The 24,564-nt window shown below is 52.2% G+C and overlaps 1 protein-coding gene and 1 long non-coding RNA gene across 3 annotated transcripts in view; one reads left to right on the forward strand and one right to left on the reverse strand.

The window, feature by feature from the left end:
* The window catches only part of GRIK3 (glutamate ionotropic receptor kainate type subunit 3), a 113,867-nt gene that overhangs the window by 75,583 nt on the left and 13,720 nt on the right, over positions 1–24,564 (reverse strand). The window lies entirely within an intron of this gene.
* On the forward strand, positions 17,633–22,733 carry LOC147598083 (uncharacterized). Its single transcript, XR_015260932.1, has 2 exons — positions 17,633–17,763; positions 21,843–22,733. It is a non-coding gene; the product is annotated as an uncharacterized LOC147598083 (long non-coding RNA).

The following is a 24,564-nucleotide window of genomic DNA, read 5'->3' on the forward strand; positions in this document are numbered from 1 at the left end:
TTCACTGGACGATAAAAAGGACACAAACAATTGATGCAGGCAGAGGAAGTGTGTATGGAGCGGCAGCAGTCACCTGAGCAGCTGTGCAATTCCTCTCAACTCCTCTTTATAACAGAAGCACTGACTGATTTAAAAATGTGCTGGCTTCTGTTTTACTGACAGTCAGCTAAAGACAGCACAGTGTTTAGAGTTCTTGGCTCAGGAACGTGTAGGATGTGTTACGTCCCAGTGATGGGAAGGGTTGGGCAGAGTGGGGAGAAGGATTAAACCAAATAAAGAAGATATTTCTTAATAATAGAAGATATTTCTTAATTAATAGCCCTTTAGTCCCTTCTCTTCCAGAACCAAATTTCTGTTTCCTGTCTCCAAAGGCATGGTGGGGCTGACATGTTCAGATACCCGCTGTAAAAAATACCCCTTCATCCCTTGCTCCTGAAATTGTGTGAGCTCTCTACCCATGTAGCTCCCCAAGGTGATGTCTTCTCTAGGCAGGCTGCAGAGTTAGGCTTATAGGTTTGGGTTTGGTTTATTTTCCTTTTTCCCCCACCTAAAATTTGACGGGAAAGCAAGAAATGCCAAACTCCACCATAATACCCATGACCTGTGCCATGCACCCCTCCCAGTGCACCTTAGCAGCTTCTGTGCCTTTTCACCACCCTCCCAAGTGCCTTCTCGTGTTAATTTATGCTGGTCATCTCCTCTGGCTCCACACAGCTCTGCCCCCGTTCACGCTAACGCTAAAATCCAACATGGAATAAGAGAGAAGGCTGTATCACCCGAATGATATTAAGTCAGATTTATGTGACAACTGTTTTCCATGAAAATGTGTTGAGAGGCATTACATTAGCGCTACCGCTAAATGCTTCGTTAATTGACTTTCCTGTCGGCTCTGCCAGGCTTACATTAGCTGGTTCATCTGTGTCTCTCTCCAACGCTGCTGTCTCCTCGACTTCGGGAAGTTCCCAGCTCTTACATGGTTTGTTAGAATCAGCCCATCATCTCCCAGCCCTGCTCTTGGCCGGCACCGGCAGCCTCGGGAAAGCTTTTCTGGGTGTTGAGGCTCTCCTAACAACCACAGTCCCCCTCCAGTACCAGTGGGAAGAAATACACTTCGGCATCCCCCAGTGATGCTAGATAGCACTCTTCTTTTCATGTAAAGATCAGAAAATAGGCATTAATCCTTTCTCTGTATTCTTTTGCACTGTTAACAACAGTTACATCATATTAATCTACTAATGTCCTATCGATTTATTACCATTCTGTAGGATTTCACCTGTTCTCCCCTGCCTTGCTAACCATAGATATTTTACCAGGATGTTTTTAGATTTTTCTTATACATTTTCTACTTTGCATAACTTCTAATTTATTTTTATTGTTGCCAATTTCATATTTTTCCTTTATGTTTTTTGTGTTTTGTTTCTGGCTTTATAATTTCATAGCTGGCTTCAGTTCAGCAGTAAACAGGGATGGGCTCCCAGCCAAAGCTATCTTCTTCTCTCATTTGCCAAAGAACATGTATCTCTACTCTGGTAAATTCTCCGGAGAGCCTGGTCACAGCATCCTCCTCCCAAGGGCGAGAGGTGGTGAGGGCTTCCCGGGAGCTGCCAGCCGGGACTCCGGTGCCAGCTCTGCGGTAAGCAGGTGCCTGGAACCAGAAAGTTCCTCAGAAAGATGGACCGACTCGGTGCGGGGCATCTCAGGCCCCTCGGAGCAACACCATGCCACAGCTGTGTTTTACACTGTCGGGATCCCAAGTGCTGCACTGCAGTGAAGGGGCTTTTCAGCTCCTTTTGGGCGAGGTCTTTTCCCGGCATGCTCGTCCTTTGCTCAACAGCCCGGATACGGCTCAGAGTAGAAAGATGCTCCTTGGTTGACACAAAGAAGTAGCTGCTTCTGGGGCTCTGAAGCACCACACCCAGACACTTCTGAACAGGTTTTTCCTTTGGTCAGACAGGAATCGAGCTCCCGTGGGTGGCTGGCCAGCCTGGCTCCAGGTTTTGCGTGTGCCTGAGCTGACACCCGCGAGCGCGTTTGCCCCGTCCCCACGGAGCAGGCAGCCGTGCGGCGCGGGCTCCGCCGATGGGGAGCGGCTGTCAGAGCCTGACTTACGGCAACGAGGGCAGTGCGCAGAGCGTCGGCTGGCAACGCAGCGCTCCCACCGCAGCATATGTCCTCCTGCCACTCAGCATCAGCCGCTCCTTGCTAATGGCAATTATCGGTGCTTTCATCTGCGCCGCTGATTGAACTGCTGCACGACTCCCACCGCGCTGTGGCCCGCGAGGGAACGCGCAGCCGGCGAGGAGCCGCCGGCACAGCCTGCAGCGAGAGGCTTCCCCGCGCTGGCTGCAGCGGGGTCCTGTTTCCCAGGTCCTCTCCAGACCTGGTCCTGGGTTAGCGGAGGGCTCATCAGTTGGGGTCCAGTTTCTCCTCTTTTAAAGCTCTTCCAGGATGGCAGCAGCATTTCCCGTTGTTTAGTGGGAGCTGCAGAAAGCTTTTCAACAACCATGGTAAACTCAAAGTACTGGGATTTAAAACCAGCGGTCATGGGGGTCCTGATGTATCTGGCTAAGAGAAGGCTGCATTTTCTTTCCTCTCTGCAAGCCCTCTCCAGCAGTGCCGTTCTGAATAACGCACCGGTTCCTAGAATCTCAGGCACAGGCTGAGATTGCAGTGTTTTTAAGACATAATGAAAAAGGTAGTTTTGCCAGCCTCCCTGCAATCTTCATCATTGGGGACGCATTTTGTGCAATTTTCAGTACTAGCTATAATCACGCTCCCAGAGATGATAGCACGCTGCTGTATTGCCAGGAGTTCTTTGAACCCTGCGATGCTTTGGGCTGCCCAAGAAAAGGAAAGAAGAAGGGAGTGAACCACATAGGTGCCGTCTCTGCTGGAGCTGCTCACGCATAAAGCCTGTGTGCTGCGAGCACAGCGTGCCGTCTAGGCAAAGCTGGCCTAGTACCCAGATCTGAGTCTCTGCTCATGAGATGAGGGGCTTAAAACACCAGAGATCAAAGGTGAATGACTCCCCAGAATCTGTTAGCACGCAGAACATATGTCCTGTGAAAGGGACACCGATGTGTCCCTGGCGACGTGCTGCGGTCTCTCACTCCTCTGCCATGCTGTCGCTTCAGGGGAGAGACCACAGCACTGAAATTATGATGATCGTCACAATAATTTTGGCAGGATTAGTTGCTACTCAATGGAAGGGACGCGGGGTTCATACGATGTCCAGCGCATTAGCCTTTGAAAGCCTGATGGGACTTGGAAGAGCTTCAAGATTGCCAGGCACTTTGTAGCCCGCGCTTTGTCTGTGCTGGATTTGTTGCCACCCAGGGCAGAGGGGGAAGCGGAACAGGCTTTACGGAGGGGATAAGGGCTGGAGCAAGAGGTGTGGGTCTGTGTGGGTGCTGCTCCTTCCCCCTGCTCCCGGGAATCCCTGTCAGGGCAGGTGCAGAGCCTGGCTCGGCGTGGGTCGGGAGGGCATAGGATCAGGGCTGCAGCGCGGATCTCCAGCTGCGGTCAGCAGAACCCTGCAGCAGCTGCACGAAGCAGCCATGCTCTCGCCGGCCACTTTCCCTCACCCCATCGAGAGACCTGGGCTCGTGCGAGGTGATGTCCCAGAGTTGTGGGACAGGAACAGAGAAGAGTTGTGAGGAGCGTGTTGCTGACGTCCGAATGCGTGGCTGTACGGGGCGTTAATAACAGGACAGTGCTCCCGACAAAGGCTCCTCAGTCTGAGAGCTCCCAGCAGCCAAGCTGGTTGGAATGAGCTCCATCTACTGACACAGCAGCTCTGTCAAGGGCAACGCTGACTTGAAGGAGGCTGCGTTTCGCTCCCCAGCTGGCTGTACTGGGTGAGCGGGATGCTGAGGGGTCACGCTGAATAGTGCGGGGTCTGTGATGCGCTTGCAGCAGCAGCTGATGGAAGGAGAGTGCAAAGTTGTGTTACTGGTAAAATGGAGACGGGAGTCTGGGCAGCAGCCTCCGCCGTGCTCGTGAAACAAAAACATGCCTCTTGCACTGTGTGCCAGCAGCCATTACCCAGAAAGCAACTAATCTGCAGAGAGGGCCGTGAGGAGAGTGCAGCTCAAAGATGGGGCTCTGCACAGCGAACCCGCGATCGTTCACTTCGTCAGCGCGTCTCCGTCACAGCCTCGCTGCCTCGTGTTCCTGGTGTTCCGGCTCACGATACGTATTGCAGGCAACAGGATGCAAACAAGCTGTAGTGATCAACCAGACGATGTTAGGGGTTTCAAGGAAAACAAATGAAAATGTCAAACCTGTTAGGCTTTGGAGGGCTTTCACCAGACGGTGGGCAGGAGAGACGCCGGGAGGTTGTTTAAAGACAGGAGCCAGGGGGAAATTGCTCTCACAGCGGTGACATTCTGGTGTTGACGCCCTGATGAGCACTGCTCACTCTGCTTTTTATAGATCACAAAAGAAAAGAAAGGATCATGTGATGCTCCATTTATGAACCCACTCAAAAAGCAGGGGCTCAAAACTTGGCTCAGTCATCTTAAGTTCAGCCTTGATGGTGTCTGTGCTGTAGCTCTGAGTGCCTGAACAAAGAGCCAGAAGAGGGTCGGAGAAACACACTCAGCTGTCCAAGGCCTGGGGCCTCTTATCGCCGTGTTTACCTGTGCGAGGGCAGCGCAGGACACTTACACCTCGGGAAGGCAGTGTCTTACACCCGGTTTGCATCTCTCCAGTGCAGATCTCTACTCCAGAGCGGAACAGCAGGTCAACTGCCTGCGCTGCCTCTGCGGGCTTCTCCTCGGCTGAAGCACCGCGTGAGCGAGGAGCTGCTGCACGCTGAATTGCCTGAAAGCGTGGGAGGAGGAATGAATACCAGGAGTCTCAGGAACTTTAAATATTATGGGGACATAGTTGTTCTCCTCTCTGAGGGCACTGTGCACTTAAGAGGTCAGGAAAGGGTTGCTGACGGGGATTCTGCAGTTAAGGGCCATTTCATGCTGCATGTAACTCAGGCTTTTGCTCGACTAAAACGTGCGTACGTGATAGAAGTCTTTTCTTGTGTTTATTGTACATGTAAGCTGTTGGTTTGTACTGTGTTGAATAAGAGACAGCTTTACTAGGAAGCTTTTTGTTAGACCGAAACCAGTGCACCGGGGAAGGACGCGTACAATGATGCTCCTGCCTCTGCGGTCCCGCCTGCCGCCCCCCACCCCGGGCGGCTTCGCACCGGGGACAGGGAGCAAAGGATCGGGCCCAGGGCGTCTGGTGCAGCAGCCCTATCCCTCCTTCGCTCGCCACCACCCTGCGATTACTCCCCCGTGCCAAGGAGGCGTCTGACGGCTCTGCCAAGAGCTGTTTGGCAAACACAGTGTTGATAGACTGGGAGAGCAGATATCAGATCTGCAATATGGCCCAGCTCAGACGGTAAGCAAACAAACCATTGCGCCCCCCGACTCTTGCTCAGCGTGTTGAGTCTCCCCTCCGTCTCCTGTACCAGAAGTGCCGGTGCCCGGCAGTTGCTTTGGCGACAGGGGCTGTGCGGGACGGCCGAGGGGTCCGCAGCTCCCCCAGCCAGCCTCCCCGCTGCGGGCGGCCTGCGGTCAGAGCCAGCAGCTCCAGTGAGGTTTGACGAGAGCTGAGGGGCAGGTTTGTTTTTGCGGCTCTTTCAGGCTACCAGGATTCCCTAATGGTTACAGCCACTCTGTTAACATACAAGTGATGGGTTCTCATCCTACAGATGCAGAAACATTTTGCCTGCCCTATTTTTCCTCTTATCTGAGAGGAGGCCAGGCTAATACAGCACAGGGTCTGCAAAGCAGCATCACAGCCATTAACTAACATACGAAAATGCTATGATTCCTTCTGTCTGTATCTCCTACCCTGGGCTGAGGCTCCCGGCGTCGCTGCCCCGCCTGCTCTCAGTAACCCACTGCCCAAGGTTTGTCCAGGCAGGATGGAGCAGAGGAGCGGTGACGTCTTCTCAGTCCCTGGGCCAGCGAGGAGCGGATCTGCTTCCCTCCGTGCTGAACTGACAGCTGAGATACCGCGCTTCGGGAAGTCTGAAGGAAGGGGTGGGTTCCTGCGGCTGTTCTCCAGCCTCTGGCTTTGTGAGGTGCCATGCGCCGTCTTCCCTGCCGCTCTTTCCTCCGTCTGCTTCGTGGGGCTCCCGCCCTCCCTTTCCTTCTCCTGCCTTTATCTTTCTCAGCTTTTTACACTAGCAGCTCTCCACACCCACCACTGCCTTTCACCCCGTGTTTGTAAAGCCCCCCTTGCGATGGGGCCCTTTTGATGTCAGAGCCTCCGCGCTGTCCCTGTCCCCGCGCTGGCAGGCGCGTGCTGCTGCGAGTCGGGAGCATCTCTGTTGCAGCGAGACACGGCGAGCAGGGCTCTGCCACAGGTGGTCTCCTCTTTCATCTCGGAGCCGTCCTCCCTCTGCTCCGTGCTCCCGGCACAGGCAGCAGCGAGCTGCACGTGCGGTGTAATCAAAGCAGCAAACAGACAGGGAGACGGCAGATACAGCGAGCAGTACAAAGGGCAAGACAAAAATAAAGAGTCTGATCCAGACACTCAGGTATAAGATGACAAAAACATCAACAGCACGCTAGTGCCTGTAAATGAATTGCAACCCAGCAGCCGGGCGCGCAGGGCTGACGGGGGAATGACAGCTCCTCTCATCATCTTTTCAATTACCTGCTGAACACCGGCCCTTGCAGACGGCGGCGAAGTCACTGGCCCCTTACGGAAAGCGGCTGACGGATCAGCAGCTGCCCCTTCCCTTGGAAGAGGTGAAGAATAAGGACCAGCTTAGAAGGGTCCTGAGCCCCCAGTCAATCCCCAGTGGTACCCATTGCTCCCGTTGCACGAGGGCAGGAGGGGGATGGCGTGCTCCTCGCCATGCGCCCCTGCCCCATCGGGCGCTCCGGCGGGGCTGCACGCCACCCCGCCGCATCCACCCCCAGCACCTGGAGCCCAGGATTTCCATCCTGCCAGTGGGGAAAGGGCTTTCCCAGCGCTTTATGCCAAATTCATATTGACACACGTGCCCTCCCCTGCCGCCTGCGTGAGGGAAGGGAGCCGGAGTGCACATCGAACTCCGGCTACCCGGGGGCAGCTGCGTGGCTTTGGGTTGGATAAAAAGCATATCTTTTATGGAGAAATCCCAAAGGAGCGGAGCTCCTGGCCCCTCTCGCTGCACCGGAAAATGGAGGCAGTTGCGGAGCCACGGCGGCTGCAGAGCCGCTGGGGCCGGGGGGGAGCGAGCGGAGGTGGGCTCCGCGGGCTGGAAAAGCGAAGCAGGGCAACAAAAACTTTGGTCACATAAAAAGTCGTAACGTTCACCTTATAAAACACACAAACTCAGTGATTTAAAGGGGGGAAAACTACTATTTGTTTCCAAATTTACAGGCAATAATACTTGATTTAGATCCCTGTCTTCCTTCTGTATAGACTGCAGTATAATTTAAAGGACAATAAAGTCTGGGACCATAATACAATCACCGCAATAAATCAGGCTAGCTACCACTACTCAGAACAGAAATTATTAATCTGTGTTCCAAATGATATGCCTGCATATTGCGTATTTTAGCTGTTTATGCAGCAAGCTGAGATAGCACTTTCCCCCGTTATTATTTTTTACTTTTGCAATGAAATACTGTCTCCTCCTACCAAAGGGGCATTTATTACCCAGTATATATGGGGGCAGCCTAGTGTGTTGCGCACACAGAGCATCTAATATCAGCACAGGACTTTACAACGCACCGCCGCGCCGGTCTCTTCTAGGACGTTCTCGATGCTGAGGGCACTATTTCATCGCCAGCTGGGAGCGCGGGCACCGGGCAGCTGTGGGGAACGGGACGGTGCTGGCCGGAGAGTCTGTCTGCGGGCTGGGACCCAGTAATGCCATCAGTGCCGCTCCCAGTGCCGGCCGCTGCCCCGGGAACGCCCAGGACGCGTTCTCCTCTCCCGGGGAGCGCTTGCGCCTTTTGCGTTACAGCCCATCAGTGGTTTTGGCAAAGTGGATTTACAACGCTACGATAGAATGCAACTTTTGAACACTCAAATTTGGGGGATTTTTAATAATACAAGGGAGAGGGGTCTGTTAAATTTTGAGGGACAAAACATGTGTTTTCATGAAAAAGTACTGATAAACTTTGACTCATTTTCAGTGGGTGTTTTAGGCCCCGGATCAGCGTGCTGATGCGCTGCCGGGGTGGGTGTGCCTGTAGCAGGTTTCCAGCGCGGTCCGGCCGCTCTGTCCGGCGCGCTCGGGCTCTGCGGTGACGAAGGGCACCCGTGTCCCAACAGGAGCGCACGGAGAGGGTCGGCACTTGTCCCGCGCACAGAGCTGCTGCCAGGCAGGCACGTTGTCATTTTCTGATTGCGCTCTGACAGTTGGCAGTTTGAGCAAGAGTGATCCACCCAAAGCAACAAGAGCAAGAGCGAGGCTTCTCAATTGTCTTCCCCTTGGACAGAAAGGGATGAAGTGCAGTAGCCTGTGGTCCTGCCGACGCCAGGCGCAGCTCGCGTGCTCCGCTGGCCTTGCCGGGGTGGCAGGGCGAGCACCGCTACGCATGTCTCCCTTTCTTTTTTGTAAAGTTGCGGTCGTCACCAGGAATTTCCCCATCGCTGCGGGCTCAGTTAAGCCCAAAAAGACATCCCAGGGAGCACGCAGGAGGCAGTCGCCTTTTCAGACCCCTCTCCCATTAGCTCTGAAGCAATGGGCTGAAAATCCTGAGATTTTTAAATCTCTTAAGGTTGGGGACCGGATCTTTACCCTGATTTGATCATACAAGGTCTACCTTCCGCTAATAAAAATAATGAGAATTGTATTTTCTGTTAAAGAGCGATGAGATTGGCCCTTGAAGTAGAGAACACCCCCATCTGGGGCCTTAATCGGAATGCAAAATATTGTGAGCTTCGTGTTTAAAATTAGCAGAGTTGCCAGCTCTTCTGAAATCCCTGGGATTTCATGAGGGGATAACGTACTGCTGTCGTGGGCAAACCCACTCACAGCTACACTCCGGATTTTGTCTGTGTTATCGAGGGATTCGCATCATTTTCATTTACAGGAGTGATCTGTTTTCATCTGGAGTGAAACATTTAGATGTTAAACATCAGTTTTAACGAACTCCTCAGAACTACTTAAAAACTTGTGGTTTTAATAAAGGACAACTTATTTGTTAAACACACAGCATATTTTTTAAAAAATGTGCAGCCTCCCACGTTGTCTGCAAACCACGTTCTGTCTGAAGCAAAGGGCTGAAAGTTACATTTGTACATAATGAAATATTCAGCACCGAAATTTTCCCCAGGAATGTCCCCATCTGCTGCTAGATTTTCTGCTTCATGCTAATTATTAAATATATCTGAACAGAAATAAATAATAGATCTCCTTTAAAGAAGCAGAAGGAAAATTTAATGAGTGTTTGGGGGTCGGGTGCGTTTGTGCCTTTGAAGTCGCGGTAGCCGCAGCGCATCCTGAGCCGCGCGCATCGTCCTCCCCGTCAGCGAAAGCCAAGCTCTGCGGAGAGCGGCACCGCCGGCTCCCAGACCAGCACCGCACTGCTCCGCCGTGGCTTTGGCAGCCGTTTGCTTTTGTCCCCTCTCATGGGCAACCACGCTTTTTCTCCAAACCCAGTCCTCGGCTAATAAACACGACGTTTTGTAGCTATTCTCGAGCAAACGGCGAGACCTAGAGCTGCGCTGAGACAGCCTGGCCCTTGAGAAAGCCCAGTCCCCCCAAAGCCACATCAAACCCCAACTGGAAGAGCTCCTTGACCATTTTGCTTCCTTGTGAGCTAATTTTGTGCCTTCACTGGAAGCTATGTTCAGGAATCATGGCAGCGTTTAGTTCACAACACATCTCGCAATGAGATGCCCTTTCTTGGGCATCTTTTTTGTATCGCGGAGCCTTCTGCCCCAGCCAGGGCCGGCACGAGGCCGCCCTGCAGCACAGTGCTGCCGAGGCCCCGGTGCGGTTCCCGTCGCTGCGGGCTGCACAGCTCTGAACTCCTCGGCAATCTTTATTTAGCACAAGGAGCCTGAGGCTTCTCTGATGCCGCTTTGGTAGAGTGTGACAGGGTCTTGTGACCCTGGGTCTTGTGAGCTGCGGGCTGAGCGCCGGGACACGGGACGGTCCTCCTCGAGGGAGCATCTGGGGAATGTGACCTCTTTTCTCCCCGCACGTTAAAAACCGTAGTGAAATTGTAAGTGGGAAAAGAGGGAAATAGGAAGGAATGACAGTGTTATATTACAGACAGAGGAAATGTTTTGAAGAAGTAAGAATGAGGAAATTGCTATTTCCAATGTAAGTATTGATGCAACAACAAGGAATCGTTGCCTGTTTTCAACAGTGAACCTGTGCCGAGACGTTTGCCTGCAGGACCCGCCACCACCATCCCCTCCCGCGTTACACACCAGTTCCAGGTGCGTCAAGCCCGCTCCTTTGGGATCGTGCCCTTTTCAGTGATTCCTGGTGACTCCAGGAACAGCAATAAAAAGTGTCAGTAACACCATTCCTTACACGAGGCCTCGCATCACCAGCTAATCCGTTCCCTGCCGTGGTGCTGCCCTGTGGCGCGCTGACCCCGTCCTTACACTCCATCCATTTTCCCTCTTCTTGCCAGAAGACAACGTGTCCCTAATAGCGCAAAGTGCTGCAGAAGTGTTAATGAAACACGTTGCAACTGTAAAGTAGGAAGAAATCAGTTACTATAAATTGTGTTTCAATTTCCTTATTACCAATTAGACTACGGGAGTCAAACAGGTCATATTTGTATGCAGCTCGTCAGGAACAAGCTTTCACAGTTAAAATAACAAGAGCAGGAGCTGTTTAATTGTTTACTCTGCCCTTCTCGAGGGAAGGGGTTGGTGCTCAGGCACGGCGAGCGGGAAAGGTCTGGTTGGGGATGGAGATGCTCGGTGGTGGCTGGCTGGCTGGGGACTCCTCATCAGCCACAGCCATAAATATCCCTGTTCTCAAATAGGGAACCTCTTCCAGCAATTAAATATTCCCACTTCCAGGAAGATTGTCTTCATCCATAATTTATAGCCCATGTGTTTCGTGTTACAGGGTGGTTTTAAAAATCTACAGAAAGGCGTCTTGATGACAAATTTTGAAGTTAAGTACAAATCCTGTTTGCACCTACCCTCTTTATGCCATAGGAACTTTCTGAGAAGGAAAAGTGAGAGCACAAATTGTCAGGAAGATTAAAAGATGTCTGTAAATAAGGTTTGATTCATCCTTCCATCATTCTTGGAAGAAATGCATTGAACTGTACTCTAGAGCTTGCTGTTCACAAGGCTTTCAGATGAAACCTCGAAACACTTAAAATCTGTATGTTTCTGGTAGAAACTGCAGGTCAAATGGTTGTGCTGAAAGAAAGTATTTTTGGTTTGTCACCTGGGCAAAAATCTCCTTTGATTTTTTTTACAAAACATATTCCTGATGTGGAGATGAATGGTAACTGTGTGGTAGAACAATTTGGGATCCCTTAGCAGGAAAGGCTGTGCGTGTGTCTGATCTCCTTCCACGCGGTGACGGGGGAGATGAAAGCTTTGTCTTCTCGTATGCTGGAATATTTCATTTTCCTCACATCTGTTTTCCCCAATTTATTCCAAGTGACAATGGAATTAACATATATAATGGCAAGCAAAAATCTGACTTAAAATGCTTTCCAAAAACTTTCTGTCCAAAAGATTCAGTTCTGTCCCTTTCAATTAGCTTTTCGGTTTTCTCTGAGTTAATTGCAAAGTTGTCATTGTGACAGTCTGTTGTGAAAAGAGGGAAAGAAAAGATTGAGCCAGAAGCCGAAGGGTGTAAATTATTCAGAGATGTCATGCATTTCTCAGGAGGACCCAGGTGATGTCTGTTCATGCCCAAGAACTCAGGAGACCCAGAGAGAACCTGGGAGCAAATCCAGGCCTTGCCGTGACATCCCGATCTGAGATGACGTTTGGTCCATTAGCAGGCCGTCGTACCTGTGTCCTGCAGAAACAGCGCGGACACCTCGTGCATATTTAAAACTGCTTCTCTGCATCACTCCTCTTCCCCTGAGCCCAAACCCCCTTGGGTGCCCTCCGCCTTCACCCTCCCTGCTCAACCCTGCACCTTCCCCGCTGCAGAGCTTGGGTTTGGTGAGCAAAGCGTCGGTGGCTCCGGGGCCAGGGAAAGCCACCGGCCGGCGGGGAGCTGCCGGGGTGGGAGGAAGCTCTGCCAGCCCCAGGGAGCTGGTTTGCCATGGCTCGGGGACATCACTGAGTTCCCCGAGGAGCCATTTGTGATGAAAATGCACGGTAGGAAACTGCATCTATGCCCTGAGGATTTAAAATGGAAGCGTCTAGAGGAGGAAGGGACAAGGGACGGAGAGGAGAGCCGCAGGGACGGGGACCGGGACCGTGGCCTGCCGCCTGGCACCGAGCTCTGCCCAGCCTGGTGCCAGGGACAGCGTGGCCAAAGGGACCCAAACCCGGTAAAGCAGAGCAGGCAAGATGCGAGCCGGCCGGTGCGGCGAGGAGAACGCGTGCAGGGACAGCGGGGAGCCCCGGCTGCGGCTCGAGCGGAGCCTGCACGTCTCAGTGGCCAGGTACCGGAAGGCTCCGTCCCCCATCTTTCACAGGTGACCTGGCGAGGCAAGCGCAGGGCAGCGTTCCTATTGCAGCACAAACCAATGCGTTATGTCTTTGTTATGCTAATGTCCCAGCCCTGCACAATTTAAATAGCACTTCCAGAAAAATTAAGTATGTTCATTGACACAGTGAAATGTTTTCACCCTCCATGTAACCTTCACAGTTTCTGTACAAAATCTATCAGTCAGTAAACTATTCATCTGCGAATGCTTACCAATTATTATGCTAATGTATTACAATACATTACAGTGAATTCTTTCTAAATGCCAGGAAATGCAGCTGTCTGGCAACCCACCTCGCCTTTATTACGGAGCTATCAATAAACAGCGCAGCGTTTGCAACTGGATTTTGACTGCTTTGTCAGAACTGTGCAAAAAATTCCTTATCGTTTAACATGAGGAAGAAATTCAGGAATGGAAGTGGTGTAATGTATTCTCCCTGCAGCAGACTCGAGAAGGGCACACAAATCCAAAGCAGACAGCTGTTGCATGGGTTTGCATCGAGCCAATTTGTGCGTGAATGTTACGGCACGCGGCACAGAGAGAGCACCGTCGTCCGTGGGAGCCAAGGCATGTACGCTATGATGTGTCGCGGCTCCGTAAGTCCTAGCTCTCTTTTGGAACCCAGTGATACTGAAACCTAGACTAGCATATGTAGACTGCATCTGGAGATACCAGGTTATAGATGGAGTCTAGCATATTAATAGTCCACACTGAGATGATTCCTCCCACAGATCACAGGAGCTGCTTCCAGGTACCAAAAGGAACTCTCTCCTTTGTTGCCTGGTAGAGGAAATATTCAATATTAATCTAAATTTGGCTGTACTCTAAATCACTGAGGAATGATATGATAAAAATCTTAATTTATTATCTAGAATTACTATCTCTTGTTGAAAAGGTGAAATTGCTTGGTCTGTGTATTTTAAATTTCATTGCATTTTTAACGCGCTGCCCGTGCTGAGGGGCGTGTGCAGAACAGCGACCAGCACCTCGGTTTGCTTTCGCAGCGGCGCTTTGCGTTCCCTCTCCTGGGAACGTGTGCAGGGCCACGTACCGGCAATCGCAGTGCTCTGCCGCACGCTGGTGTGTAGGCTTACGTAAATGTACACACTTGGTATTTTTAAACATTTGCAATTGCATAATACTGCAATGAATTCATTTATTCCTCTGTAGCACGACACAGAATATTGGAGAGGGACTGTGCACGCGTTAGCGGTGCTAAAATCCTGCTCCTGACGCTCCGGCTGAGGAGCCCCGGCGCTTTGCTGCCTGTCCCGAGAGGACGCTGCCTGTCCCGCGCGCCCCGCCAGGCCTGGCCGCACGCTGGGCGCTGTCGGAGGCGATAATCACACCCTCAGAGGGAGCGAAATGGCCAGTTTCTCAGAGGAGGTAGTGCCCAGGGCCACCAGATGGCAGGGAGGTGGTGAACGGAGCAGAGCAGAGCAGGCGCACGGTGCTTGCCACGTAAGCAGATCCGCTCCCTGCGTACCAGCTCCACCATTGCAGCCAGCCCTGCCTCCCAGCTCCCAGGTGCCCAGCCCTGGGGATGTCAGAGCATCTCCTCCTCCTCCTCCCTGTGCCTCGAAACCTGCCCAGCAGGATGGGTCAGTGCGGCTTTTTGGTCCAGGGCCAGTCTCGGTGTTGCCTGGTCTTCATCACTGGCAGATTCCTAGACGCGTGGCACGCGGCTTGCTGCAGCGAGGAGCTGTAGTGGAGCCTTTCTGCAGCAGCCTGCCTCTCTGTCGGCCCCGTGGCTCATTAGCTACCTAGCCTTTTAAAATGAAGGTGAGTTGTCTCGGTACGGCAGATGTTTGGGAATTTTTAATTGAAAATGCACAGAAAAGTAAATGCCGCTAGAGGCATCCATCAAAACTTCTCTGGTTCCCATATTTGTCTTTTATCAGAAGCTAATATCCATGAATTTGGTTATGAGAGTCATAATGTTATAATTATTTCATTTAATACTCTAATTATCCCTCGTGATTAATCCTGACCATAACAGAAATGTCTGTGAGTCTGGAAGGCATGTTCCAATAGATTTTGCATTATGAATGTTAATTTGAGTTAACAAGTAGGATAGCTAGAGGAAAAGAAACCAAAGAGCACGAGGACTTTTAGCTTCTGAGCAAGCACAGGGTTTTTCCCTGTCTGTTTTTGCTAGTAACTGGGCCAGCTGGCGTGGGTTCTGTGACTTTGGAAAATCGGGTCCGTAGGCGGAGGCTGCGCAGGAGACACGCGTGGTGGGTGAGAGCTGGACGGGCTTTGGGCAGGCCCGTGTCCAAGCGTTGCGTCAGCGAGTACAACGCCGCTGCTCACACGTGTTCGTATCGTCATGTCCAGGGACAAACGGTGAGCCCAGCGGTGGTGCGGATGTTCTCTTGCCTCTCCCTGCTCCCACTGTCCAGTTTTAGACGGATGCAGTGTGGGGCGTGCACCCGGCCAGGCGGTATTTCGATGCGTACTTGGCAGCTGGCTGATCCCACCGTATACCCCATTTCCTGTTGTTCTCAGCTACAAAGTCACACTCAAAGAAGGTTCAAGTATCTTCAGTTCTTAAGTATCTTCCATGTCTTTGTCGGTAGACCCCGTGCAGCCGCAGTGCACCGCTGTGAATAGAAGAGCAAAAGCCTTTTCATAATATCTGGTCTGCGAGCCTAAGGACCTCGTCAATGAGCTTCGTTGCCATCAGATGGGTATTGGCTGTGTATGCACAACTATCTGTTTGCACACCTTTACACCGTAGTGGTGCCGAGCTGAAAAACTGCCGTCTAGGTCAACCCTAAACCAGCACCGAGTCTGGCATTTCTGTTACTCCTTGCTGCAGAGGCAGCAGCAAATGCTGTGCTCGGAGCCGTGCACGTGCTCGGGCTCTTTCTCAAACAAGTGTGCATTCACACGCACACCCGGACACACACGTGCCCTCACAAACTCTGCGTGCCTGCCTCCAGCGATCGGCCATCTGCGCCTTTATGTACGGGGAGGGGAAACATATGGACAGAGGGGGCTCGTGCGGCTGGCACAGGCTTCTGTGATCCTTACGGAAAGGCCTTCCTATACCGCAGATCTTTAAGCAGCGCCGTGTCAGAAAGAGCCTGTGGTATCTTCACCTCACGGCTGTACACAGACCTCGGCTCAGAACGCAGAAATGAGGGAGCGGAGCAACGCCTGCCCTTGTCGTCTCCGCGCAGGGACGGGGCAGAGCCAGCCCGGCCCGTCTCGCCTGCATTCATCACCGGGCCCTGCTGCTCCACCTCCGTAGGGTCAAAGCAAACACTACATAGATTTTTTCTTTATATACACAAGCTACGAGGTTGCAGAAAGTAGCCTTTCAAAGTGAGGAATTATTGCCGGCTCCTGGCTTCTACATCCATCTGTCAAAATAACTGCTGACACAGGGCGAAGTCTTTGGCCGCGCACGCACTGAAAGATGCCGAGCAAGAGAAACACGTGTGTGATGGGTACATTTCACTGCACAGAGATGTTGCTGTGGCCTCTATATTCGCATCACCAAACCAGTCAGTCTTTGAGAAGCCAGGAACCCTAAAGGTGATGCTTCTGCTCAGAGCTCCAGCGCTTTGCCGTCCCCATGGTTTTCTGCTCCGGAAGGCTGGTGAAACTTGAGCGCTGCGGGACCAGGCTCTTCCTCCAGCTGGGGCTGAGCTGTACGTGAGGTTCTCACTCCCTTACTCGCCACTGCTTAGAAGCCATCGCTGCTCAGAGATAAACTGAGTTGCTAGTGGTGGCAACTGTTTTGTACACATGTACTCCCCTTATTTTAACAGATGCCCACAATTCTCTCAAATCCATTTGCTTTGGTTGTTTCCAAAAGAGCTGAGAAGCTGGGTGCCTCCACCTTCCCTGGGCGCTGTCGGAACTGGTTGGGAGCTGTGGGATCTCCGGCAGAGAAGGCTCCCAGCTCTGTGCTGGCGGAGCAGAGAGGGCAGAGCATCACCCTCATCCTCGCGTGTGGCATGTGAAATGGGCTGACCCCCCTCACCCTGCGCGGCTGGCGAAGATGACTGAGGATGAAGTAACTGCTAGGCTGTGAGCGGCTGACTGACCTGCCTCTGGGAGAGCTCTCGTTTAGAGCCACGCTGATGTACCCACTGCGCGCAGGGAGCAGAGGCCGGCCAAGATTAGCTTTGTTTTGCAATGCAAGTTACCAGCGCTAGACAAATTAAATTACCAACATTTACTAAACAGCATAAACCACCTGTGTACACAAACTCACTTTTCCCTTAAACAAAGGAACAGCTGGCAGTGCCTCACTCCCAGCAGTTTGCAAATACTGCTCTTTAAATATTTCTTCAGGTGCTCTCAGATCTTCGCAAGTTGGTGCCTCTAAAGCTGGGTACTCAAATTAGACAGGGATGGAGCTGGCTGCCTAATTTTAGGTCCTGGGAAGTGAAAGATGGAGCCAAATGTGGCAAAGCCTCCTTTGGAGGAGGAAGCCAGGCTGGGGCAGGACCTCCTGGGCGTTCTGTGTCACCCAGGCGGCTGGGGGCAAACGGGGAATCGCCCCAGGGCTGTGGTATAGATAGGGAAATGAACGTTGCCTGGTTGCTTCCCTGCTAGTCCCTAGCCCACGCGTTTGTTCCCAGTTCAGTTCACCTCGTAGTAAGTCTGGATTTGCCACCTAGCTGCGCTAAGCCCGAGTTTCTGGCAGGCTTGCTGCACCACACCTGAGCACCGCGTGCCCCTGGCCTTCCCCTGCCCACCTCCAGCAGCACTTTTCTCCCTCAGATGGGTTCCAGATCTGCCCACCTCTCGTCTCCGGGAGACAAATGTTGAGCTGGAGCGGCTGTGCCTTTCCCCGGCACTCTGCTGAGTCCGGGGTCGGTGGAGAAGGTGGTGCCTTTCTGGGTGGGCACGCTGTGGTGAGATCTCCTCGTTAGCCCAGACACAGCCTGTTAGCGAGCCAGAAGGAGATCCAGATGTTGAGCAGCTGCAGAGGGCAGGCACAGCCACAGGGTGCAGCAGGCGGGGTGGGAAGAGGGCTCTTCCGCAAGAACAAACGGGCAGTTTCTCTTCTCTTCCCATTTGCATTCGGCGTGCTGCAAAGGTGGCTGCAGCGCTGCGGCCTTCAGCTGTCAGGAAGATGATCTCAACTCTGCTGAAAAGTTCACATCCGACAAAATACTTCTGCTGGCTGTGGCGAGTATCCTTGGGCTCGCGAAATGCTCGGGAGCAGGGAAGGACGAGTGGAGGCCCTTGCCGTGCTTTAGGGCGAGGTTAAGGATGCGCTGCGCGGCACCAACCAGGGATGTGCCGTTAGTCATTCTTCAGATGAGGTTTCCCAGAAGGAGCAAGCCTCATCCTCTGTGAGCAGAGCCAGCCCCTCGACGGCTCCTCGAAAGCTGTTTCGGTGTTTTATTTTAAGGAGCTACGGTGAGGAACACACAGCGGGCTGCAAGGGCACAAGCGCCGTCCCCGGGGTGACCCTCATCCCCAGCGCGGGCTCCTGGAGATGACCTCCTCGAAAAAGCTGCTCCAGCCTCATCCGGAGCCCGGTGAAGGAGCTGCAACCTGGCGCTGTCAGGGGGGAGACGCTCGCATGGCGCCTGCGGCCCCGTCTTACTGGGCAGGACCGGGGAGCTCCAGGAGCACGGCAGGGCCCCGTGCCCCATGCACAGGCCGGCCCCGCGGGCCGCTGGGCCCTGGTGTGATTAACAAGCGCGGTTGACTTTGCGCCAGCGTCAGCCCCATTTGCAGAGCGGTGACTGTCAGGAGAGCCAAGTCTCCTTTTTCTGTGTCTCTGGCAGCCAATTACTCATTTCCAGTGCGACAGTCTGCTCTTAGTTTGGCAGTTAGGGGCTTGTTGGAGGAAATAATGCAGCAATGTCCTCTTAGTGGGAGTCCCAAAACCAATATTCTAAGAGACAGGAGAAAATTAATGCGAAAATGTGGTGTTTGCAAGCCCCCGTCGCTGCCCATGCTTGAAGGACTGGCTATTAACACCTGGGCAATAACAAGATCTTTCTCAGAAGATTTTTTTTTAAATGGCATCGAGGATGATATTGAAGAGCATGAAAATAATTTTATTAATCTGCTGTCTCCTTGAAACATTTCTGAAACGTGTAAAGTGTTACTTTCACTGCAGTGTACTTTTCCATCGCAAAGTGAAAATCAAAGTGCAGAACAACACGAAACGCAGAGATCCTTACTACATGGAATAATGAGGCTATAAAACCAAACAATAAAGTTAAATAATTTACCATAAATATCTGAAGCTCTCAGATTATTCTCTACATTAGCTGCCTATGTTTAAAATGATCTTTGCATTCACCATGTCACAGATGGCAACATCAGACAAGAGAGTCCTTGACAAAATCTCGCTGTAATTATTCCTTCCACAGCTGCAGTTATTTTAATGCCTTTTCAGTTAAGCTGAAAGAGACGCACACATTTTATAAATAAGGGCTTTTAACCGGTTTGACAATGAAGCATTTGAAACGTACAGTGCGAAAAAAAAAAAACCAACCCAAAAACTTTCACTGCATCTTGAAACCTGGGAGAGCAACTGTGCCGACTGAGAGCAGGGAGACAACTGCTCTTTCTGCAGCAATATTTGGCAATTAAAGCTAAAATTATGCTGATTGTAATGGCCTGAGATAGTAACTTTTGGAGTTGCTCAGACACGGTCCAACAATTGGTTTTATTTTGGCTAGCAGCTCGCAGAGTCCTAACTCCACTGAGAAACTCAAGGACTGACGGGCAGCTCTGAGGTGGATTTCCAGGAGAGGAGTCCAGCCTGAGCAGGGCTCCGTGCTGCTCGAGACCAGAGTGTTCAGCTGCAGTCCGAGTTTGGTTGGCTTTTCTTGTTTGCTTTGTTTTTTTCCAAATTGATTTAAATCACCATGGCAAGTCCTCCTCCCTCAGGAACACCATGAAGCGTTACCCTCTCCTACCCCTAGAAGAGCTGGTTACCAAGCTGGCCAGCAGCGGCTTAGCTGCCTGCGGCATCCGCAGAGCCCGTGCGCTGCACGCCCGTCCCCGCTGAAGGTGCCCAGGAAATGAGCCCTGGGAGAGGCCGTGTCCCTGGGAGTCTGGCTCTCCTCAGCCCCAGTTTCTCAGCCTGGTGACTAACGCGTGTTCCCCGGGCGCTCGGTCACGCTCCCTCTTGCCCACCGTTCCCATTTCTCCCGCAGATGGTGATGCCCTTGATCAGGCTGTCGCCCTCCTGCCATAGGGGCGATTCCACTCGGGAAGCGGCTCCGAACCCCCGACGTATTTAGGCACCTAAATAAAAGCAGGCTCATTCTGGAGTGCTCCTGCGTGTTGTAATTCTCATCTCTCGGAGGAGTTAGGGAGTTTGGGAGACATCTGAAAATACAGCTAGGGACTCCACACAGCCATGAAAACTTGAGCTGAAGCACCAAAATTTTGGTTCCTGGAGTTTGTGGAAGGATGCCAGCTCGCAGAGCTCCGTGTGACCAGCACTGGTGCTTCAAGATCTCTTGAAAGCCCTCAAAACACCTCTCCCCTAAATCTATGTTTCAGGAGTTTGGATAAGTGGCCGTATTTTTTAAAGCTCTGAACACTCTACAGCTCTTGTGAAAAACAAAAGCAGCCGAATCCTCCTTAAGTGAAGTTCCCCGCTCCCAGCAAACCGCAGCTGCTTTTCCCTCCCCCCCGTAAGCTGTCTGCGAGTTTAAAAGAAACGTGTGGAGACGCAACTAAAGTGATGGTAGCCGTACTGGGAGGAGATTTTCCCATTTAAAGCAAATAAAGAACAATGAAAGAATGGAAAATCGGCAGGAGGTTTTTCCCGGCGAGCTTTGACGTACAGACAAGACGTCGTGGTCTCCGACGCTTGCAGACGGGGGAAGCCTGGTTAATGACGGTTATCGTCGGGGAGGCCTGGCTTTTATGCTCAGCACTGAAAGGCACCAGCCCTCAAAGTATCCTGCGTTATACAATAACAGATTGTGTGCAGTTAGCCTCAGAAAACAAATGTGCTCTCTCTTACATAAGGTTATGGAGCATCCATCACTGGCTGGCGCTGAATCCCGCACAGCACCGGCGTATGTTAATTAGCAATACGTGAAATCTAAACGTTATTTTAAAGGAGTTGGAACAACAGAAAAAAACGGAGTGGACGTTCATATTTCGCTTTCACTTTGAAGCGTCTTTTCTCCCTGACGGAGGTCCGCAGAGAGCAGTCGGCTCAGCCCCGCGGCGCTGGCGGGACGGGCAGTCACCCTGGGCTTCCCTCGCACCCTCGCTGCGTCACTCGCCGCTCGTGGGACCGGGACAGCTCCCTGCCAAACCCGCTGCTGATCTTCTGACTAGATTGAGGCTGCAAATGAAATGCAACTGTCGAGCTGAAATGGGGAAAATGGGATTTTTTATGAGACAGAGTGGGCGCTGTGTTAATGGGCTGCTCATAAACCATGGCTTGCCTCAAAATCCTCTGCAAAATCCAAAGAGCTGCCACACCATGGATCTCTCTGTACTTATTTTATCTGCCTACAAAAGGAAACAAGGGCATCAATTCTCTCTAGCAGCAATGACACCTCGGTTGTAAATCCGCTGTGGTTCGCTAGACACGGCGGAGCAGGACGGGGCGAGGACCCCCTGATGCGGCGCCCAGGCTGCGTAAACCCGTGAGACCCCCGCCTCCGGCAGCCCTTGGGTTGGGGGCAGAGGGTGGTTACACACCGAAGGGCAGCTCTGCACACAGAAATCGAGGTGAAAATGCCTTTTCCTCCAGTGTCGTTTGTTGCTCTCGCAACTGGCCAGCCCTCACCTCGGGGGGCTGCACAGAAGGGACGGGGGTCAGGGGAAACAGGGACCACCGGCTTTCCATGGAATTCAGTAGCATTTACTCTTGCTCACGTCCTGCCCGCCACATGCACAATGGGAACAGTATTTTCCTTCAGCATTTTGCCTAGGGCTAGGGCTGGGACCTGACCTGAGGCTCCTGGATGCCAATCTCTTATCCTGCCGTTATTTTTTTTTGCGCCGTGCTGTAGTGTCAGGCACACAATTAAGAGCTATATTTAAGCACTTGAATAAACAAACAAACTTCATCCTTGAAACAGTCGAGCATGCCTCGTGGGTTCCCCATATTCCTCAGTTTTGACTCTCAGGCTGATAATTAAAAACAAAAAAAAATCACTTATACAAATTAACATCACATCATGCTGTGGAGCTAGCACAAAGCTCTTGTCACTTCCTATTTCAAACACGCTTGGTTTGACGGGGGCTTGGATTTTATTTTTTTTTTAAAGGGAGGCAGAGAGAAGTCACTTGGCTGGATGGCAAGCAGCTGTCTTCAGACGGATGTCCTGAGGGGTGTCTCTGGTGTAGGCTGCCCGTGAAAGCCTGGCGCAGGACAAGGATAACGATACGGGCACGTCACTGCCAGCGCCAGCTCCCCAGCTGCAGGAGAGAGCAGGGCAGGGCGCTGTTCGGACACCGGCAGGGAGGCAGCCGCGCAGGGTTTCCGAGGTTCCCACAAACACCGCGCAGTATTTTGGCCTTGGGTGCAGCTTCCACCATTGCTCCTTCGCACCAGGAATCCTGGCCAAAAGGGGCCACAAAGATGGTGGTGTCTCCTGCAGCGTGCTGGCCTGGCGCTCTGTCCTACGGCCGCGACAAAGCCGGAGCTGCTGCTTCTGAGGAGCATCCCTGACCCGCGTGGGCCCCAGGGAGCGTTCCAGGCCCTGGAGAGCTCTGCTGTCCGGAAGCGTGAAGTGTCCATGGCCCAACCTCTCTCTGCTGCAGCCCGGGATCAACGCCGGCCCGTCTGGGAAGGAGCTCGCCCCGTCCTGCCTCCCCCAGCCCCCACGGACAGCCCCAGCGCCCAGCCGAAGCTCAGCCCCGCGCAGCCAGCGCGCCTGCTCCGGCACACGTTTGGCACCAGCTAACGCGCAGAATCCTTGATTGTATGGATCTGGCTGGGGAGCCAAATGATCGGGAGCTTATTATAGCCTCCTTTTTAATTAAGTGTCTCAAATAGGGGTTTAATTGGGATGTAATAGCACACACTATTGTACGTTAGTTAAATACCAAGGGATTATTAAGAGTATGTTTTTAAGGCTTCACAGTCCCATATTGAGTAAACAGTTGTTAAATTTCAATAAATAACTTAGTAAATCTACATTAAATAAGCAGTTAAGCATATTTAGGATACTCGCTTTTTCCGGAATGACTCCAGTCAGAGTCCCGGGTTGTAATCTCAGTATTTCGCTGGTTTAATAGGGCGGTGCCTGCTCATACCTACTTGCTGCCTCAAAGACCGTGCCGTGGTGCGGAAATCTCCGCCATTTACGTCCGCGTGTCGCAGGCTTTCAAACCCTCGCCGTTACAGCAGCCCAGAGAAGCGGGGAGCGCGCTCAGCCCTATTTCACGAGTACAGAATTAAGGCGCAGAAGAGCAAAGTCATTTGTTCAAAGCCATGTGGGGAGTCTAACAGAGCAGAAGAGGAGCTAATGAAAGATCAAAAAACACTTTTCTAGAAATAAGACTTTGAAAATCTGTAAAGGAAACGCAGCTCTAACAAATCGCTGTATTACGATCAAAAATGCAACTAGTCGTGTGCTGGTTTTGTCACCGACATTGGTGATGAACATACAAACGTCCCACCATCCCCAAAACCTAAGGAACGTTTCCATCCATTTGCTACCGGTGTCCAGGGAATTCCCGATGGGGGCAGAGGGACAGCCGGAGGGACAGCCCCAGGCCGGCCACCGAGCTCTGGGCCCTGCGATGCACCAGGAGGGTCTTCCTCAGACAGCGCCTCAGAAACTACGGGCACGATCCGCCCGGCAGCCATGGCAGTGAGGCATTTAGGGCTCACTTGACCTTCGTGCTAAGGTTGATCTTGAGCTCCCTGCTGCTCTCGGCAGCCCAGGATGGAAAGGGGAGAGCTGGGCCCTTGGGGTGACGCTAGCGCCAGCGGCCGGCCCTGAGCGACTGCGGCACGGGAGCAGGGGGATGCGCAGAGCTGCTGCTCGGGGCTCCGAGCCCCCGCAGACCTGCGCTGGCTGGCTGCGGCGGGGAGGCCGGGAAGTCTCAAAGCTCTTGCCCCTGTCCCACCTTCTCATCGGAGCTGCCCAGAGCTCCCTGCTCCTTTTCTCCTCCTATAAAGGAACCTGAATGCCAGTGCTCGTTTCTGAAGTAAGTCCCTTCCATTTCTCCGCACTGTTGAACAGGTAATGCTAATGAGGAAGCCGAGAAATCGGGAATCTTCAACCAAGTGCGCTGTAAAATTAATGGGAAGCTACTGAGGAACATCAATAACCCCAGCTCCTCGTTAGAGGTAGTTAGCACCATTAAAGCAATCCGGAGATAAACCTGCCCAGGCACCACCAGCCATTCTACCCCTGAAATCCATCACTGTCATGTAGTTTTTGTCAGCTGAAATCAAAGGACGGTTAACCCTTTAACATCCCGGTGATTCAGAAATGATTATTGTTATTATAAATCAAAAGTGATGGCTTAACTGGTCGCAAAAAATGTATGTATAAAACTGAAATGAAGTAGCATAGCCGCAAAGGAAAAATCATTAGCTCCCCAGTGGGTTTACAAGTAATTTGCTAGCAATAAAAATGCAAAAACACATTTTGGTGTGTAATGATCATAAATAATCTGTGGACAAGAATTCTTTCCAGGACTCACAAGTCCACTCCCTTAATGGCAAGTTTTATTGCCTCGGTTTCTCTGTGTTTTCTTTCAAAACGCTGCTGTCACAACAATTTACGAATTACCGTCCTGTTGGCATAAACTTTCATCGTTCATATGGAAATAGGTTTCCCCACAAACACTCCCAGAGCACAGAGAGCCATGTAACCCCATAGCTTGACCTTAATAACGCAGTCAAAACCCGGCGCTCAGCCTCCTGGGCCGGTACAGGATACCGCTCACCAGGCCGGGAGCCGTGCTCCCACACCCACCCGTCCGAGCGGGGCAGGCAGCGCGGTGTGCGCCCAGCAGTGCCGTCACCGGGCCGGTG

The sequence above is a fragment of the Chlamydotis macqueenii genome, chromosome 22, assembly GCF_036417535.1.
Source record: "Chlamydotis macqueenii isolate bChlMac1 chromosome 22, bChlMac1.mat, whole genome shotgun sequence".
NCBI classification, from domain to species: Eukaryota; Metazoa; Chordata; class Aves; order Otidiformes; family Otididae; genus Chlamydotis; species Chlamydotis macqueenii.